Below are 10,886 nucleotides of genomic sequence, written 5' to 3' on the forward strand. Positions count from 1 at the left end.
GCCGGGCTGGACAGGAGTATACATACTCAAAAATAAGCGCTCTTCATACAAGCAACTATAAACATATAACAATGATTGACAAACGATAGCCAAAGCTCTGTGCTCTGAAGTTTGTCTCGTGGAAGGACATTCACTCCATTCGAAATGCACAGATCTGTTTCACCGGCAGGATCCAGACTTGAAACCCTCCGCACTATAGAAGGCAGCTCTGGTGCTGTACGCAGTTGGCGGCTGCACTGCACATCTCAACCCAGCAGCGAGAATGTCGTTGTCGTCTTCAGGTAAGGCAACGTCACCCTCCGCAAAGGTTCTGTCCTGTGGAACTACGCTCTTAGGACGGTGAGGAGCTCGTAGCAGTGACGCAGTGTTCTTCCAAAGGAACTCCGTTGTCCGGTTCGCAATACGGCTAAACCCCCTGAAGCTCCACTTCACTCGATGCTCTCCGAGAGAACTGACCAGCCGGGCAGGCTTCCAGGTGGGTTCTGAAGCTGCGAGCCTGGCTTGACCATACCGACTTTAGTATCCTACAGATACGGTTGCCTTGACCTGCTGATGGGCCTCCGTATAAGAAGCCTCAGGTATTAAGCCGCTTAAGTCGAATGCAAAATAACAGTAGGCGTGCTTTGCATGTGGCGACTCCGATCAACGAAACTGTGACACTTGGGTATGAAGAAACAGTTACACGAGAGCCCGATACTATAGAAATATGAGACGTTAGGATGGAAATTTAGTCAGGTTGGCTTTGCATATCTGTCTGACGGGCGCGGAAGCGACGACACACATATAGATTGGCACACGCGAAGCGTCACTCCCAACAAGCGCACCAAATTTTGGCGCATGCTCTGTTGTTGCTTGAAGTTGGTCGCGATTTGTGGATGAGGTTGGTAATTGAGACAAAAAATAATAATTGAAGCAGGTGAGACTTGCGTGAGTGTAGTATCCATATAATGATCACTCAAAGAACAGTACTATTCGAACGCGACGGCGTGCTGACATGCTGTGGCAGCACATTGTGTATAAATAGTCTCCTGTTTTCCCATGAATAAACTTGTTGGAAGTGATGTTTTGTTTTTGTCGGCCTATATCTGTGTCGCCGTTCTCGCACCTATTACACAGAAAAGCATTTCAAACGGGTTACTCCCTGTTTTAGGAGTCATGCATGACATATCGGAAGAACTTTTCAGAAAAAAGTAGCACAAGATTCTGTAACAGGTTTCGAAGTCCAGTTTTTATCATGACCTTTTTCCTGTACGCATTATCTTTATTCTTTATTGATTTGGTTTTTCCTACATTATGCTCGGTTAGGCTTGTCAATGCATATTATTTCACGTGTACGACCACTCTCCAAAAGGGAAACCTGTACGGGATCCCAGTATCTTATGTGTACAAATGAATTTGAACTATGCTCATGTGCGCTTTCGCAGACGCTGCTTACTGAAGTATTACAGCGCCAAACACACGACACAAGAAGAGACACGTACGGACGAGCGCAAGAACCTCAGCGCTTGGACGACCGCTGAGGTTCTTGTGTCGTGTGTTTGGCGCTATAATACTTCAGTAACATGCACCAACTATCCCAACAAAAAGTTCTGCCAGACGCTGCTTGTTCGAAGTGCCACAACTTCCCTCGCGCAAACAGTATGCAGTTTCATTTATTAAACACCTATTGATTAGGCGACACGTTGCCGTTCCTGACTTCAAACGGACTGTATTACCTTCATAATCAATTAGTGAAGTCACACTTTCATGTTCCGTCCGGCCTCTAATTAAGCGGTTGCACGCTTCATGCCCGCCTATATGGCTTGGTGAAACATTTTCCAAGGCGTGCTCCTTTCTCATAGGATGAGAAAGTAGCCCACCTTGTGACTTTTGTGGATGCAGCAAGACAATCGCGCATCTTCGCGGTGACAGCACTCACTTCAACGAGCAAAGAGCAGTGCTCTGGTCCATGTTAGACCTGTTGGACATTCACCTACTCATCACACAAACCAACCTTCTTGACGCTGCTCTACATGGACATTAGTGGCGCAGCCAGGGATGGGGTGGGGTGGAGGCTGACCAGGTGCAGTTCCCCCCCCCCCCCCCTCGAAAGCTTTACGGCCGGCCAGCTACTTCCTTTACGAATGGCACGCTGCCTTTGAACAAAGGCGCATATCCCTCTAATGTTCGCCCCACACAAGTACAGGATGGTACACGCGTTCAGGCAGACCAAGGGCCGGCTCAGGTAATAGTTTTATTAGTATACACCAAGCATGATAAGCTTAACAGAGAACAATGGAACCTTAGCTTCCTTACACTTCCTAAATGCGACCTTAGCCCTCCCCCCCCCCCCCTCCCAAGAAGGATCCTGGCTTCGCGCCTGACGGACATCAGACCGAGTGGCTATGAAGCTGCTTCTGCACTACCTGAAAGAAAGTGGAGTGCCACAAGCTTTGACTGGGTCGCACAGTGCACTGTGTAACGTTGTGCTGTCTGTATCTGTGTGGGACTGATGCTGTGTGTGACTATCTGTCACCTCGACAAATGGTGACAGCGCTCACACAGATAAATGTAATATGAATTTTCAGTTCTTATCTTCTTTTTATTCACTCGTATTTAGCATTTCACTTCCCGCTTTCCAAATAATTGTACACTCTTATAAAATAAGGACGAAATGGGGTAACAATTTTACTCTTCTTGTAGTGTAACTGACCCAGCTGCCACAACGTTCGTCCTATTACTCCCCATGCGGCTACTTATTCAAGGACTAACAGTTGCTTTTTTCCGATGCTGCTCGATTAAGGGAGTAAGGGCCATTCTTTCCAATGCACTTCAAATAAGCAGTTAAGAACATTTGTCATCTATACGGCGATAAAAAAATATTAAGCTGAAAAAAGAAGCTCCGTAATGTAGGATTCGAACTTACGTCTTCCCGTTCACGAGCCAGGTTCTGGCCTGTACACCAGGGCAACTCTTTCTTTTCTTTATTGCCTCACTTGACACAAAGTTTACCAGCTCAGAAGAAGCGAATAACAAGATCACAGTACGGAGAAGCATGAGCTGTTTGCTGACTACAAGTCATCAGTATTTCGGCATTTGCAACAACATTTACAATCTTGGAACTCACTCCGGTACAATACATCTGCACCTTCTGCACTTCGACAAAATGGGACACGGATTCGCAAAAATATTCGCGAACTGGTGTAACATCGATGTCTGCATTGTGTACAGCAGTCCGAGTTCGCCATATGCTGCGCAGGCCGAGGAGAATAACAAGATCAAAATGCACGCCATCGTCGTTCTCGAGCGTGAGATAACGAATACCATGCGGACTTAAGGCAACTCTTTTTTCAGAGTCCTCTGTAAGATATTCCGGAAGAACCCCCCCCCCCCTCCTGTAATCTAAAACACGTGCTAAATTGTCTCTGGTTCCTTGTATAATAAATAATGAGTACCTCACGGAACAAATAAACCCCTATCCTCTAACCATGCTTTAACAGGTAAGGTTCCCTTGTGCAGCTTTCAAAAAACGTTTTAATCCCTGGCGTGACGAGCATTTTTTGACGCGTTCCTTTTCTTTTACCTACATAGCGTAATTCAAGGTACAGTGACAGAGGAAATAACTCATCAACAAGGTCATTGTACAGTTTTTTACGTGACACCCCAGTTAAATATTGCAAAGAAAAACGTACCGTTAAGAAACGGAAAGATGAAATCACTTCTTTTAGATATCCCCGTAATGGTCCTTGCAGACACACCGATGACACAACAAATTCAGGTAGCACCTTACCCAGCCTCAGTTGAATCATAGTTCCGAGGAAGGTGTCATCTACATCTCTGAGAAAAAGCAGGGCAACTCAGTTGACGAGATAGTATAAGGAGAGCATGTTATGAAGCTCAACCCAGGTGCAGCAATGCAAAAGAGACTCGGCTTTTTGTGTATGCTATGCAGGGAGAGCCTAAGGTGGCCTGATAAGTGGAGATGTAATTATTAGTTAACGTTCCTGTCTTTCCTATACTTTCATTTCGTGATAGACACCAGTTTCTATATATCAGACCACAAAATACATTGGCAATCCGTTTACTTGTAGCCGTGCATAGGAGGAGAGAGGGAGGAACTATTTTTAGGAAAATATTCTTAGCTACGTCTATAGGCAGCCAGTAATATGTTAAAAGAAACGGTATGAAGCAGAACGGTTCCTGTAAGAAAGTGCCACTTGTCAAATGTCACTGGCATCCTAGTCAAACATTCGCGACCATCAAGCACCCAAAGAAGACACGAAGATCGTTATTAGACCAAGAGGTGGGCTGAATATTTCCAAAATTGGAGCGGCCACAGTGGCTGACGCAATACTTGCAGCCTCCGGCATCAGCCAGCACGAGCTCACGCAAGACACTCTGTGCCCGAACTTACAGCAAAACATCATGGTGGCCAGCACTCCCAGACGGGAGAATGCCGATCGATATGCCCGCATCAAGCAAATCCGAATCACGGGCAAGATTCACGACATCTGCGCGTACGAGACAGCCCCGCACTCCACGTGCAAGGGCGTCATACGTGGCATACCGTTGCAAGACGACCCAGCGACGGTGGATGGCAAGATTGTTAACCCGAACAACCCTCTTGCACTAGCAGCCAAGAGAATCGCTCAGACTGGGACCATCATCATCGCCTTTGACGGGCAGCGGGTACCGAATTTTGTCAGGTACGGAACGCTCCTGATGAAATGTTCCCTATATCGAAAGCAAGTGGACGTATGCCACGCCTGCGGAAGACTCGGGCATCGCGCCGATGTATGTCCAACACCGAGCGACGTCATCTGTCGGGGATGCGGCCTGCCAAATCCCAATGAGCAGCATCAATGCACCCCAAAATGCAAGATCTGCGGTGGTCCGCACCTTACAGCCGGTAAAGAGTGCGCGCAGATTCAAGACGCCGTACATTGTTCGCCGACGACGCTTCGAGCGTGCCAGGCAGCAAGAGCAGCTCCCCACGCCAGCACCAACAGCACCAACTGCACCATCCAGCACCAACCGTAGGGGCAGAAGCCGCTTGCGCTCGAGAAGCCGCTCTACAAGCCGACGGGGCTCCAGAAGTCGCTCTACCTCGAGATCGCGACTTACATCACCTTCTCCAGCGCGCTCCAGCTCCAGAAGCTGCTCCAAGTCCCGTACTGGGAGCGACTCCTCCAACAGCTCACGTTTGAAGACCCCCAACGGCGGTAAAGGCAAGTCCTCTCTAACGTGGGCCGATAGGGCCCGTGGCAACCAAACGCTGGCGTCCAACTCTCAAGACTCGCGCGACCTGCGTCTCACGAATGAGCTCGAAGAGCTTAGGCGTGCCAATGATAGTCTTAGAAAGGAAAACGCTCTGTTCAAGCAGGAAATCAGTCGGCTAGCCGCTGAGATGGCGGAAATACGAAGATTGGCGCTCACACAGCCAGCTTCTCAGCCTGCCGCACGCTCTTCGGCCATGGACACAGTGGAGGCCCCTCCCAAGACGGTTGCAGTGAAGCGGCGTGCCCTGGATGACTCAAGGGGAGACGAGATGGTAGAACTCCTGTCTGACCTCAAGAACGCCATCTCCAACATACAGACAGGTCTCTCTCACGTACAAGAAATGATCGCGCACCCTCAGCTGGGCCTGGTCGCCCTCAGCACTAGAATACTTAGGCTGCAGGGAACCAGCCACGGATCTTTGCCAAGCACATCTACAGCACAAGTCCCAAAGTTGCCCAGCGTCATTGCCTCACCGACGGAGGGTGCCATTATGAATGCGGCACTTTCGCAATTCATTCCCAAGCCCAAACATGGATAACGTAACTAACGTCATAACAATGTGGCAGTGGAATTGCGCAGGGTTCGCCAGCAAACGGGCGACACTGCGACAATACCTAAAAAGCGTAAAGGACAAACCCCAAGTAATCGCCTTGCAAGAAACGATCACATCATCACCTATCAAGCTCCCCGGTTTCCTTACGGTGGCTTCCACTGAAGGAGGAAGGGGGGTCGCTATCCTGGTCAGCAAAAAGTTCACGTGCCTTCAGCGAGACCTTGGTCCCGCGGACAATGGGATTGAGTACGTCATGGCCGAACTCCTTGTCGACCCCCCTACGCAGCGCTTAAGAAGAAACAGTATCTTCATACTGAATGTTTACTGCAGACCCAGCGTTCACAGAGCCAGGCCTAGTGGTATTCTCAAGAAGGCCGTGCATTTGGCTGGCTGTCAGCCTCTAGTCGTCATGGGGGATTTTAATGCCCAGCATCAGGCGTGGGGCTATTGTACCAATACCAAGAAGGGCAGAGACTTTCCAACCAGGAGAGGGAACTCGGTATGCCGAGATACGACTCCGGATCTTACCTTTGTCAAGAATCTGGAAAACGTCAAGTGGACCAACACAGCCATGGACCTCGGTAGCGATCATTGCATCATTGAAGCTGTGATCAAGACTGCCCGCAACAAAACGAGGACCTTTAGGTTCACTGACTGGGACTTGTTCCGAGCCAATCGCTCCGAGCGCGTCCTTAACGATGATATGGACCTAGACTCTTGGTGCGACGAGATAAAGAAGGATGCGGCTAGAGCCACCAAGGAGGTGACAACCGATCTGGAGGTGGACAGGATGGACAGTAGGCTGGCGCATCTTTCGGAAGCCAAGCAGGCACTGCTCGCGAGATGGAAGACTCAGCGCCATAACAGAAGACTACGCAAGACAATCTCAGATATAAACAAGATGATAGAGGCTCATTGCAAGGTGCTATGCAAGCAGCAATGGGACGAGCTGTGCGACTCGGTGGAGGGCCAGCTCAAGAACGGTAAAAGCTGGGGTCTCCTTAAGCACCTACTGCACGATGGCAACACCAAGTCCAACCAGAAGAGAGCTTTGGCGAAAGCTGTCCATTTGGCCACCGACTCGACTCCAGATGAGACAGTCATGGAGCACCTCATAGACAAGTACCTGGCGGCCACGGACGATCCGGTGCCCCCCCAGTTTCCCGAGTACGAAGGGCGTGACGTACCATCTATGGACGAGGATTTCACCGTGGCTGAGGTCAAGCGAGTTCTCGCATCCCTCAACGGCAGATCTGCCCCTGGGCCCGACGGGATCACCAACAAAATGCTCAAGCATCTCGACGACGCCTCAATCGAGTTTCTTACGCGCAAGATGAATGATATCTGGTGCAGCGGCCTCATTCCCAAGAGCTGGAAAGCAGCCTACACAGTACTCATACCGAAGCCAGGTAAGGCGCCGAGCATCGACAATCTAAGGCCCATCTCCCTGACGTCGTGTGTTGGAAAGATGGCCGAACACGCCATGCTTAACCGCCTCACTGACCATCTCGAGTCTAACGAATGCTATACACACAAGATGATTGGCTTTCGGTCGGGGCTTTCGACTCAGGACGCCATGAGACTAATCAAGCACCAGATCATTGACTCTACCTCCGCCGACACTAAGGCAATTCTCGGCTTGGATCTGGAAAAGGCTTTTGACAACATATCGCACGCCTTTATTCTCAAGAGCCTGACAGAGTGTAACGTCGGCAAACGGGCGTACAATTTTGTGCGATCCTTCCTTTCCTCAAGGTCCACTAGACTCAAGATTGACGAGTTTTTGACCCACGAAATCCAGCTGGGGCCAAAGGGAACACCTCAGGGGGCGGTGATCTCCCCGACGCTGTTCAACATCTCCCTGATCAACCTGTCGAGGGCCTTGAACAAAATCCCCAACATTAACCACACGATCTACGCGGATGACATCACCATCTGGTGCTCCAGTGGATGTGAAGGGCAGGTCGAGGGTGCTTTGCAAGAGGCCATCGATGTGACGGAGCGGTATCTTATCCCCACCGGGCTAAGGTGCTCGCCCGCTAAATCCGAGCTCTTGCTCTACAAGAAGAGGCCCAGAGGCGGTTCACACCGGTCCTGGAAGCCAGCAACAGAGAGCCACATTACATTATTCACCGGCAAGGGCTCCCCAGTACCACGGGTAGACACTATCAGGGTCCTAGGGATGTTTATCGAGTCAAACGGGGCCAATGGAGCAGCCCTCAAACGCATTTGTTCCAAGACCGAAAGCGCCCTCGGCCTGATCCGAAGAATCGCCAACAGGTACCGCGGAATCAAGGAAGACAATCTGATCCGGATTATCCACGCCTTCGTGCTATGCCACTTCGCTTATTCAGGGGCTATGCACAACTGGCTCGTATCGGAGCGCAACAAGATCAATGCCCTAATCAGAAGAGTCTTCAAGCTTGCCCTCGGCCTTCCCATTCGAACGCACACAAAAGATCTCCTCAATCTGGGAATTCACAACACGTTCGAAGAAATCGTTGAAGCCCAAGAATTTTCCCAGTTTGTCAGACTCTCCGGTACCCCAGCGGGCCGAGCCATACTTGGCAAGCTGGGACGTAACCCCATGGTCGTCAGTCTCGACGCTGTGAAGCTTCCCAGTGACGTCAGGTCCAAGATTTACATACACCGGATGCCACGAAATATGCATCCCACCTACAACGAAGGACGAAGACGAGCCAGGGGTAAAGCTCTGCTCGCCAGTGCCCGCTTGAACAAGGACCGCACATGCTTCGTAGACGCTGCTTCGTACGTTCAACAAGAGGCCTTCTCCTCAGTGGTCATCGACTGTGACTCTAAAATCCTTAGCTGCGCTACCGTCCGCACTTCTAATTCCAGCGTTGCAGAGCAAGTTGCTATTGCTCTTGCATTGACGGACAGTGCACATGACACGATTTATTCGGATTCCAAGGCCGCTGTCAGGGCCTTTCAGATGGGAATGGTGGCTCCCCAGGCCCTACGTATCATCCGAAGTGCCAAAGACATGAAACATCACTCTTTGGCCTGGTTCCCTGCACACCTTGGAACAATTGAGGGTGCCTCGATCAACCCCAACGAGGAGGCGCACTCGGCTGCACGAGGTTTGACTGACCGTGCGCCGGGCAACGCGTCCTCTCCTGGGCGACCCGAGCCTCTCTGCTCGTACAACGAAATCTGCAAATACAATTATCTATCAAGAAGAGTCCTACCTTCGCCGCACTCCTCGCTGTGCAGGGCCCAGGCAGTCACTCTCAGACTTCTACAAACAAGCACTTACCCGAGCCCCGCGGCGCTGCACACAATGTACCCCGAACGGTTCCCAAGCCCGGACTGCCCTCTGTGTGGTGATTATGCGGACTTCGAACATGTCCTGTGGGGCTGCGCCTCTGCCGGTCCCCCTTTCACTCACGAGGAAATGATGAGGCTAATTAGGGCCCAGGATCCGACCTCTCAAATCCTGGCAGTCCAGAGGGCTCGCGACAGGGCCGTCAGGTTCCACCTGATGGTCCCCGAGTGGGCCTAGCCAGGTGGCGTGGAGTTTACTTACGTCTATAGTGGACAAAATAAAGTTGTTTCACTCACTCACTCACTCACTCACCATCAAGCACCCATAGAACAGCAGAACAAGGATAGGTGTACGATGGAAAAAGAGGAGAAGGCCAGCTTGTTCAGCGGCCTCAACTATACGTATAAAAGGCCGAAGTGGCATATTCAGGGATCTGGAAACGAGTAACTCGATAACTCGCAATGTTAATCCAATATTTGTGGAACAAACATTAGTAGTAGTAAGCCGATGAAAGGGGATATATAGTTGGTGAACGTTCACGATTACGTCGCGTTGCGTTTTTGCTCTTCGCCCATCCACGTCCCTCTTCCCTTCTTCGTCATCTTTTTGCCAGTATAAAACTGAGCCCAGCGTAATCACGAGCAGTAGCAATATTAAGCAGAAAAAGCACAGAGAAAAGATATACATGCCGTTTTATTTTTCCTGGGGGACCCTTTATGCAGACTACATGGAATAACCATTTAGAGCGGTTGCAGGTGGACACTTCGCACACAGCCTAGTTCACGACGCGTCGTACACGTTGGATCGACCGCCGTGTGGTGGATTTGTCCTCCTGGTTGCTTAACACGAAGTCGATAGTACGATTCCCGACCCCCGCGGTCACATTCAGATGGGGGTGGAATGTAGCATTGCGAACGTACCTAACTCTGGTGTGCGCGTTAATGAACCGGGTGTGCGTTAAAATTAATTCGGAGCCCTCCACTGCGGTACCTTTCATAGCCCTTCTGAATTTTTTCATCTATTTTAAGATCTATCTATCTATCTATCTATCTATCTATCTATCTATCTATCTATCTATCTATCTATCTATCTATCTATCTATCTATCTATCTATCTATCTATCTATCTATCTATCTATCTATCTATCTATCTATCTATCTATCTATCTATCTATCTATCTATCTATCTATCTATCTATCTATCTATCTATCTATCTATCTATCTATCTATCTATCTATCTATCTATCTATCTATCTATCTATCTATCTATCTATCTATCTATCTATCTATCTATCTATCTATCTATCTATCTATCTATCTATCTATCTATCTATCTATCTATCTATCTATCTATTTTTATTGCTTCTGATACATATAATGGCATGTTATTTTTATACAGGTTGGACCGGAGAACCTTTTCGAGGATTGTGGATTCCTACCTATCTTTCAGAATGGTACGACTGTTTATGGACGCAGTGAAAGTACGCACACTGCCTGCGGTTCATAGTGTCATCTTCAAATGATGTCCCACTCGATGTGGTTCATTCTCGAAATCGTTGGCTGCGCTTCGAACCCCACCTCCTCAAAATAAATAGTGAAAGGCTGAAGACACGAAGTTTTGAATAAAATGGCTGTAATGATTTCGTAAGACTTGCCCAGGAGCACTTTACACCGCAGCTCTCTACATCGAACCTATTCCCATCGACCACTTCAGGGGACGTCTTCAATCTTCAGGGCCGACGCCTCACTATATTGGCGGGCATCCTATCAACGTAGACGGGACCCATG

The sequence above is a fragment of the Dermacentor albipictus genome, chromosome 10 (genome assembly GCF_038994185.2).
Source record: "Dermacentor albipictus isolate Rhodes 1998 colony chromosome 10, USDA_Dalb.pri_finalv2, whole genome shotgun sequence".
In the NCBI taxonomy this organism is placed as follows: Eukaryota; Metazoa; Arthropoda; class Arachnida; order Ixodida; family Ixodidae; genus Dermacentor; species Dermacentor albipictus.